The following is an 8080-nucleotide window of genomic DNA, read 5'->3' as shown; positions in this document are numbered from 1 at the left end:
TGTAACACCTGCCTGTCCATGGATCTGTTATAACACATGCATTCTCTCTTGTCATACGTCCTCATGGCAATAACCTACAGATGATTTATATTGGCTGGCTGCTCACTCCTGCAGATTAATAGTCAAGTATTGTAACGGGACCTTGGCTACAACACTATTTCGGCAGGCATACATTAATAATTCCCGGTCATTATATTTTGGGAGTCTTATTAGATCACTTTTGTAGGATTGCTCAACAATTATTAATGGTTCACAATGGTGATCTAAAATATATGTCCAAACCGTGATCATGTAGAGCGACTGTAGTCTTTATAATGTCAGTACAGTGTAACTTATGTAATAACGGTGATGTCTGATCTCACATACGGCCCCTCTCCTCCCTCCATATATTATTTATCTCTTCTTTCACTGGTTTACACTTATGTGAAAATCTTCAAATAAAAAAAATAGACTCTCATCAGATCTAATATTTATTTTATTAGTTCCCTGTGTGTCTGGGTCACCAGGACTTTTCAGGGTGCGGATTCCCTTATAGGTCCCTTCCTGATCCATTCACGGGGGGAGAGTTTTATAATGGATCTTCACAGGAAACAGTGGGTATGGCAGAGGGGGCAGTGAGGGCTGGAGTGCAGCCAGGTAGAGATGCAGTTCTGGTGGAATCTGTGGTTGCACCGTAGCTCTGTTACCTGCTCCCTGATCTCGTACTCTGTCATGCAGATTACACATGACTGGGACTCGTCTTGACATGTCGCTTCCCTTGTTGGGAGGTTGTTGATTTGCAGAGTTCTCCTCCTGATATTCTCTGCAGGTGGTGCAGGTGCCTGTACCTGTGGCATGGGCAGCTCCATAAAATTAAATAGACGCTGGAGAAGTTCATGAGGCCTGTTTGGAGAAGCATCCTCCCCATGGCTGTGCCTTGGTGGAATGGGGCTTTGCCAAAGGAACTCAGAGTCACTGGTGCTGGCTGCAAATCCGCTTTCTTGGTGGACTTCATGTCTCCTGCTCTCTCCTGATGTTGTGGAGGGCTCTGTAGGGATGGATCTTAATGGAGAGTGGCTTCTTACTCTGCCCTGTTCTTGTCTTCTTGGGTACCGAGGAGTTCTGGAGTGTCTCCGTCTCCTCACAGTGACAGCATTTGTGTTACCCTGTAGTCCATTCCTGGTTGAAAGTCTTCCATGATCTCTTTCAGAAGACCTTAACCTGTCGAGGATTATGGCCTGACCTATAAAAAGATTAAAATTTATGAAAAATTAGCTTTTGGGGAACAGAACGTGCTAAGATGTTGCTATGTGGAAAGGGGAACGTAGCATAAATCGGCTCCATTATGGTGATATTAAACTGGTCAGCGCTTCCCTTCCCTGTAGACATACATAGTAACATAGTAACATAGTTTTGAAGGCTGAAGGAAGACCTTATGTCCATCTAGTTCAGCCTATTTTTAGTGCAGCTGTTCTGCATTGTTGATCCTGGGGAAGGCAAAAAACCCACAGAGTAGAAGCCACCTTCCCCTAAGCTGGGTCAACCATCTACCTATAATATTCTGTTATTCGTAACCTTCTATACTGTTACTCACAAGAAAAGCATCCATTCCTTTCTTAAATTCATTCAGTGAGTTGGCCATCACCACTTCCTCAGGAAGAGAATTCCAGAGTCTCACTGCTCTTACCGTGAAGAACCCTCTTCTATGCTGGTGCAGAAATAGTCTTTCCTCCAAACGAAGAGAATGCCCCCTTGTTCTTGTCACAGTCCTTGGTACAAACAGTTCATTGAAGAGATCTCTATATTGCCCTCTGATATACTTGTACATATATATTAAGTCTCCCCTAAGTCTTCTCTTTACTAGACTAAATAGACCTAATTTTGATAACCTTTCTGGGTATTGTAGTGAACCAACTCCATTTATCATTTTAGTAGCCCGCCTTTGAACCCTTTCAAGTTCAGTAATGTCTTTCTTGAGCACCGGCGTCACAAGGGATGGGATCAAACTGGGAAAAATAACTCCGCCCCCGAGGAACAGAGGAGTGATGAAGAATGCCGGTCTATCCTGATACATGACTCACCAAACCCCAGGGATGACCCTTCCCGGGGAATCTCCTTTCATTTATTCCTTATCTCCCCACAATAAATCACACAGTATTTCACATACCTAGATTTTCCAGTCGTCTTCGCCATGACTCATTGTCAGCCATGAGCTGACGCAGCTCCCGGGTACCCATGGCTCAGTTACCCGGGGCTGGTTTGATGGTATTTTAAAGACCTGAGTTCTCAGGTGGCACCGATGTTCCTGTGCCTGGATAAATGATGAAAACTAAGTAACTGAAGCGATACTAGATGTGGGATACAAACTAGTGCACTCTTCCGAGACCAAAGTGAAGTTTATGTTAAAGCATTAACTCAGAAAATGATGACACCGCGCTCAGAGATTCTACAACCTCACAGCATTCTATAAGGTCATTATGACATCACTGCAGTCAGGCGGCCATGTTACTTACTGGCAAATGCTGAATATTAGAGTGGGGACGAGAACTGTTCCTGACTGCAGCAACAAAATAAAATATGTATATCTATTCACCATGAGGTTCTGCATCAGCTGAGGAGTATTATGAGGTTCTGCAGCAGCTGAGGTGTAGTATGAGGTTCTGTAGCAGCTGAGGTGTAGTATGAGGTTCTGCAGCAGCTGAGGTGTAGTATGAGGTTCTGCAGCAGCTGAGGTGTAGTATGAGGTTCTGCAGCAGCTGAGGTGTAGTATGAGGTTCTGCAGCAGCTGAGGTGTAGTATGAGGTTCTGCAGCAGCTGAGGTGTAGTATGAGGTTCTGTAGCAGCTGAGGTGTAGTATGAGGTTCTGTAGCAGCTGAGGTGTAGTATGAGGTTCTGCAGCAGCTGAGGTGTAGTATGAGGTTCTGCAGCAGCTGAGGTGTATTATGAGGTTCTGCAGCAGCTGAGGTGTAGTATGAGGTTCTGCAGCAGCTGAGGTGTAGTATGAGGTTCTGCAGCAGCTGAGGTGTATTATTAGGTTCTGCAGCAGCTGAGGTGTAGTATGAGGTTCTGCAGCAGCTGAGGTGTATTATGAGGTTCTGCAGCAGCTGAGGTGTAGTATGAGGTTCTGCAGCAGCTGAGGTGTATTATGAGGTTCTGCAGCAGCTGAGGTGTAGTATGAGGTTCTGCAGCAGCTGAGGTGTATTATGAGGTTCTGCAGCGGCTGAGGTGTAGTATGAGGTTCTGCAGCAGCTGAGGTGTAGTATGAGGTTCTGCAGCAGCTGAGGTGTAGTATGAGGTTCTGCAGCAGCTGAGGTGTATTATGAGGTTCTGCAGCAGCTGAGGTGTAGTATGAGGTTCTGCAGCAGCTGAGGTGTATTATGAGGTTCTGCAGCAGCTGAGGTGTATTATGAGGTCCTGCAACAGCTGAGGTGTAGTATGAGGTTCTGCAGCAGCTGAGGTGTATTATGAGGTTCTGCAGCAGCTGAGGTGTAGTATGAGGTTCTGCAGCAGCTGAGGTGTAGTATGAGGTTCTGCAGCAGCTGAGGTGTATTATGAGGTTCTGCAGCAGCTGAGGTGTAGTATGAGGTTCTGCAGCAGCTGAGGTGTAGTATGAGGTTCTGCAGCAGCTGAGGTGTATTATGAGGTTCTGCAGCAGCTGAGGTGTAGTATGAGGTTCTGCAGCAGTAGTAAACAATGGGCACAATACAGTCGGGGTCTTTGCTTCGTGTATCAGGGAACAAGAGACTGTAGGTGAATAAGCCTGAACTATAGACGAGGGTCTCTATGTACACACGGTCCACCACTAGGGGGCGCTATAACAAGGCCCTCATGTTACATTGTAGCTTGTAGTCTCAGAGGAGCGTTTTCTCCGGGTAATATAACAAGTGTTTTCCTCTCGTGCCCATTGTACCCGCCCTGGAGGAGACCCCGTGGCAAGGTAATGAGCACAATAACAATCTCCTCTGATTATCGCATTGTCGCGGAGTTTTATAGGCCTTTTCCCCTTATTTGATGCGTTTTTGGTGCAGATGTGAAACCGCGTTTAATGTGTTTTTTACACTACAGAAAAGCTTTGATTCAGCACTTAATAAAGAATCTGCAGTTTTTTACTTGTATTTTTTAGGCTCCACAAAGAAGACGAGAGGAAAAAAAGCACCAAAACCGCACAGTGCAGCGGCGTCTTTCCACCACAGGAGGCACAGTTTCCATGAACTCACATCCACTTTGCTTGGACAGTTAAACTGCAGAATTTCTGTGCAAAAAAAAAGCAGCAGCAAAAATGCTGCATTTACCCCTACATGTGAACACGGACTAAATACCCAGGGAAAGTGGATGTGATTTTATGGAAACTGCGCCCTCGGGGCGTCTAAAGACGCTGCTGAACTCTGCGGATTTGGGGCATTTTTTTAAATTTGCTTCTTTGTGGAACCCCCAAAAAACCGCTTGTAAATAAAATGTCATTGCATTTTTAACCCGTTCACGTCGTACCTTCCTTTTTTTGTCTTTTTCGTTTTTTCCTCCCCTTCTTTCAAGAGCCATAACTTTTTTTATTTTTTCCGTCAATGTAGCCAAATACGAGCTTGTATTTTTTTGCGAGACGAGTTGGACTTTCACCATTCATTTTACCATATAGTTTACTGAAATTCACAATAGTGTTTTGGGTGCGTTATTTACCATGTTCACTATATGGTAACACTAACCTGACAATATGACTCTCCGGGTCAGTACGAGTACACAGATACCAAACGCATTACACCTACAATCATGGGGAGTGTATGAACCCCGAATAATGTCAGAAAAACATGAGAAATATGTGTAAAAATATCACAGCCCATGTCAGCACATGCCGGTGTTGGCTCTGCAGGTGGAGATATGTTTTGGGTTGTCATTATGATTTAAAAAGAGAAAACACAGTAGTCTGACAATAAATGGCCTCACCCAACCACTAACCATGAGCGGAGAAAAAGCTTTGGTGTAATATCATTCATATTCTCTGAAAAAGGCCAAGAAAGCAAAAATTCTGCCGCGAGAATACTCAGGACTACAGAACAGGAGAGGGACGGGGGATTCCGGTTACAAGTAAGCTGAGCAGCAGCACTCAGTGTCAGGCAGCAGCCGCAAAAGCACGGAGGGTTTTTAGGGTGTAAAATAGAGATAAAATCCCTCCATCCCAACGTCACATCTTGTTACCCCTTTATAAATCACTGATGAGGCCACATCTACAATATGGGATTCAGTTTTGGGCTTAACATTTTGAAAATGCTATTCAGAAGTTAGTTCACAAGCGGGGAACTGGATTTTTACAAGGGATGGAAGGTCTCTCATATCATGAGAGGTTGGAAAAGTTGGGCTCGTTTAGCTTATGAAAAAAACTACTGAAGGAGATCATGTATAAATACATGTGTGGTCAGTACAAAGGACGGTACATGACTTATTCTTGCCAAAAACCCTACTAAGGGGTTAGAGTTAGAGCAGTCAGACTGTGGAATGCCGACCACAAGAGGGAGTAATAGCAGATACTATAACAGCTTTTATACAAGGGCTGGATGAATTCCTCAATACACGTAACACTGTGGGTTATAGCTAAATTAGTGACAAAATGTACACTTCGTGGAGGATGTTGAACTTGAGGAACTGAGGTCTAACCTATGTAACGAGGTAATTTTTTCTCATTATAACTACAGCTGTTCTGTGAAGGCCTCAGAGGTTTGTGTGAGAATAATAGAGATCAAACAGCATCATGAAAACCTAGGAGCCCACCAGACAGGTCATGGATAAAGTTATGGAGAAAATTAATGCCGGGTTTTCAAGTACGAATTACATACTTACCAATATAAGTGTTCGTAGCATGGGAAATTCCTGCCTTTAAGGCCAACTAGAAACTCCACAAACCTATCATCCCCGCCCCTTTATGACCAAACACAGTCCTGAATTTGTCATTTGCAAATTCAGGATTGTTGCAAGCTATAGAGTTGACTTATGGTTGTCACCGGGATCTGAAATTATTTAGGGGTCATATTTGAGGTTAAAATTAATATGGAGGTCTGGTCTGAAGTCTGGATTATTCTTAGAGTCTGGTCTGGGATCTGTGCTTGTTCTACTTTCTGGGTTTTGATTTATTTTTAAGGATCAAGTCTGAGCTCTGAATGTATTTATGTTGCTGTGGAAGCTGTGGATGAGAGGGGTCAAAAATGTCTGGATGGCAAACTCTGCAGAGAGGAGAAATTATCATAGCGGCTTGGGCAGGATGGAGAAGATAAGGTAAGGAAACCTCTACAGTCATCACATGTGAGTGAATGGATTTATAGAGGAGCTGTCACCTTCCCTGATGAGCCTAATAAATACTTTTGTTTATCATGAGACCCCAAAAGCACGTTATGCCATTTAACGACTCAGACCTTGCACGATGAAAACACATCAACTTCTCCACTGCCTTGTGACATTTTAACATGAAGATGCAAGAAAGTGTTTCTTCTTTTCGAGCCTTGTTATAACACCTACTAATGAATACTAGCTCCATATTTGTTACAATGAAGTGATGGAACACCTGCCTGTATGTCCATGGATTTGTTATAACACATGCATTCTCTCTTGCCATATATCAGTGACGGACGGAGAACCTTTTAGAGACCGAGTGCCCAAACTGCAACCAAAACCCACTCATTTATCGCAAAGTGCTAGCATAATAATTTAACCTGAATACTGAGGATTTAGTTTAGAAAAAAAAAGTCAGAGCAGAGAGCAGGCGGGGGCAGCAGAGAGCAGGCGGGGGCAGCAGAAAACAGGCGGGGGCAGCAGAGAGCAGGCAAAGATAGCAGAGAGCAGGCGGGAACAGCAGAAAGCAGGCGGGGACAGCGAGAGCAGGCAAAGATAGCAGAGAGCAGGCGGGAGCAGCAGAAAACAGGCGGGGACAGCAGAGAGCAGGCGGGGACAGCGAGAGCAGGCAAAGATAGCAGAGAGCAGGCGGGAGCAGCAGAAAACAGGCGGGGACAGCAGAAAGCAGGCGGTGCAGCAAAAAACAGGCGGGGGCAGCAGAGAGCAGGCGGGGACAGCAGAGAGCAGGCAAAGATAGGAGAGAGCAGGCGGGAGCCGCAGAAAGCAGGCGGGGACAGCAGAGAGCAGGCGGGGCAGCAAAAAGCAGGCAGGGACAGCAGAGAGCAGGCGGGGGCAGCAGAAAGCAGGTGAGGGCAGCAGAGAGCAGGTGGGGCAGCAGAGAGAAGGTCGGGCAGTAGAGAGCAGGCAGGGGCAGCAGATAGCAGGCAGAGGCAGCAGAAAGCAGCCACAGAAGCAGGGGTAACAGACTGCAGATATAAAGGAATATGCCTCCAATCCGGATAAATGCACTCCACATCCTGGTATATGTTCCTTGTAGTGCAGTGGGGTTGGTGCAGTGTGACAGATAGGCAGTGACCACAGGAAAGTTCACAGCAAAAGTCTTTTAATGTCCAAAATAACTCATGAAATGAACAGCACACGGTATCCTCCGGATGGCAACTGAGGCGTCACATCAGTCCATATCCAAGACCGGTTACCGAGGGCGACTGCACCACCGTCTCACGCTGTGGCGTGCCAGGCGTTTGCTGCTCTTTGCTCTGTGTTACCTCACACAGGCTGGATGCTGCAGAGCCACTTTCTCTGCCACTTGCAAACAAACACTGACACCCCCAAACCCTTTACTGTAGGGTTTTTAACTGGAATCTTTGGCCATAAGCCACTTGTAAGACCTGGCTTGGAGGGAATGAACTGCCCCATTATCATCCTGTAGTTCACTCCAAAAATAAAAGCCCTTAACTGGTTTTCCTGAACAATGCCTTGGTCAAATATCTTGACCAGGTCCACACTTTTATTTTGCCTTGTGACTCACAGGCGTCCTGCTGTGAATACAAGGCACTCCAACCGCATCCTGGGGATACATATCGATCCTCGTATATGATCCCCCTCAATGCCTCACATCCACCATCCTGATATATCTTCCCCCATCTTGGTATGTGCGCTTCCATCTTGGTATAAGCTCCCCCAATACATGCATATGCCCTCATCTATGTAAATGCTCCCTCAATTCATGTATACTCCCACATCCATGTATGTGCTCCCCCATCCT

The 8080-nt window shown here is 45.5% G+C and overlaps 1 protein-coding gene across 1 annotated transcript in view; it reads right to left on the bottom strand.

The window, feature by feature from the left end:
- Positions 1–457: 457 nt before the first annotated feature.
- The window catches only part of LOC141084482 (E3 ubiquitin-protein ligase RNF12-like), a 31722-nt gene continuing 24099 nt past the window's right edge, over positions 458–8080 (bottom strand). The window contains exon 3 of the transcript XR_012231008.1: positions 458–1222. The gene's annotated coding sequence lies outside the window, so the exon portion shown is untranslated. The remainder of the gene's footprint in view (positions 1223–8080) is intronic.

This window comes from Dendrobates tinctorius, unplaced genomic scaffold (genome assembly GCF_039654945.1).
Source record: "Dendrobates tinctorius isolate UK_male_01 unplaced genomic scaffold, ASM3965494v1 ptg000023l, whole genome shotgun sequence".
Taxonomy (NCBI): domain Eukaryota; kingdom Metazoa; phylum Chordata; class Amphibia; order Anura; family Dendrobatidae; genus Dendrobates; species Dendrobates tinctorius.
The sequence above is the reverse complement of the archived record's forward strand: the minus strand, read 5'-3'. Positions and strand labels throughout refer to the sequence as shown.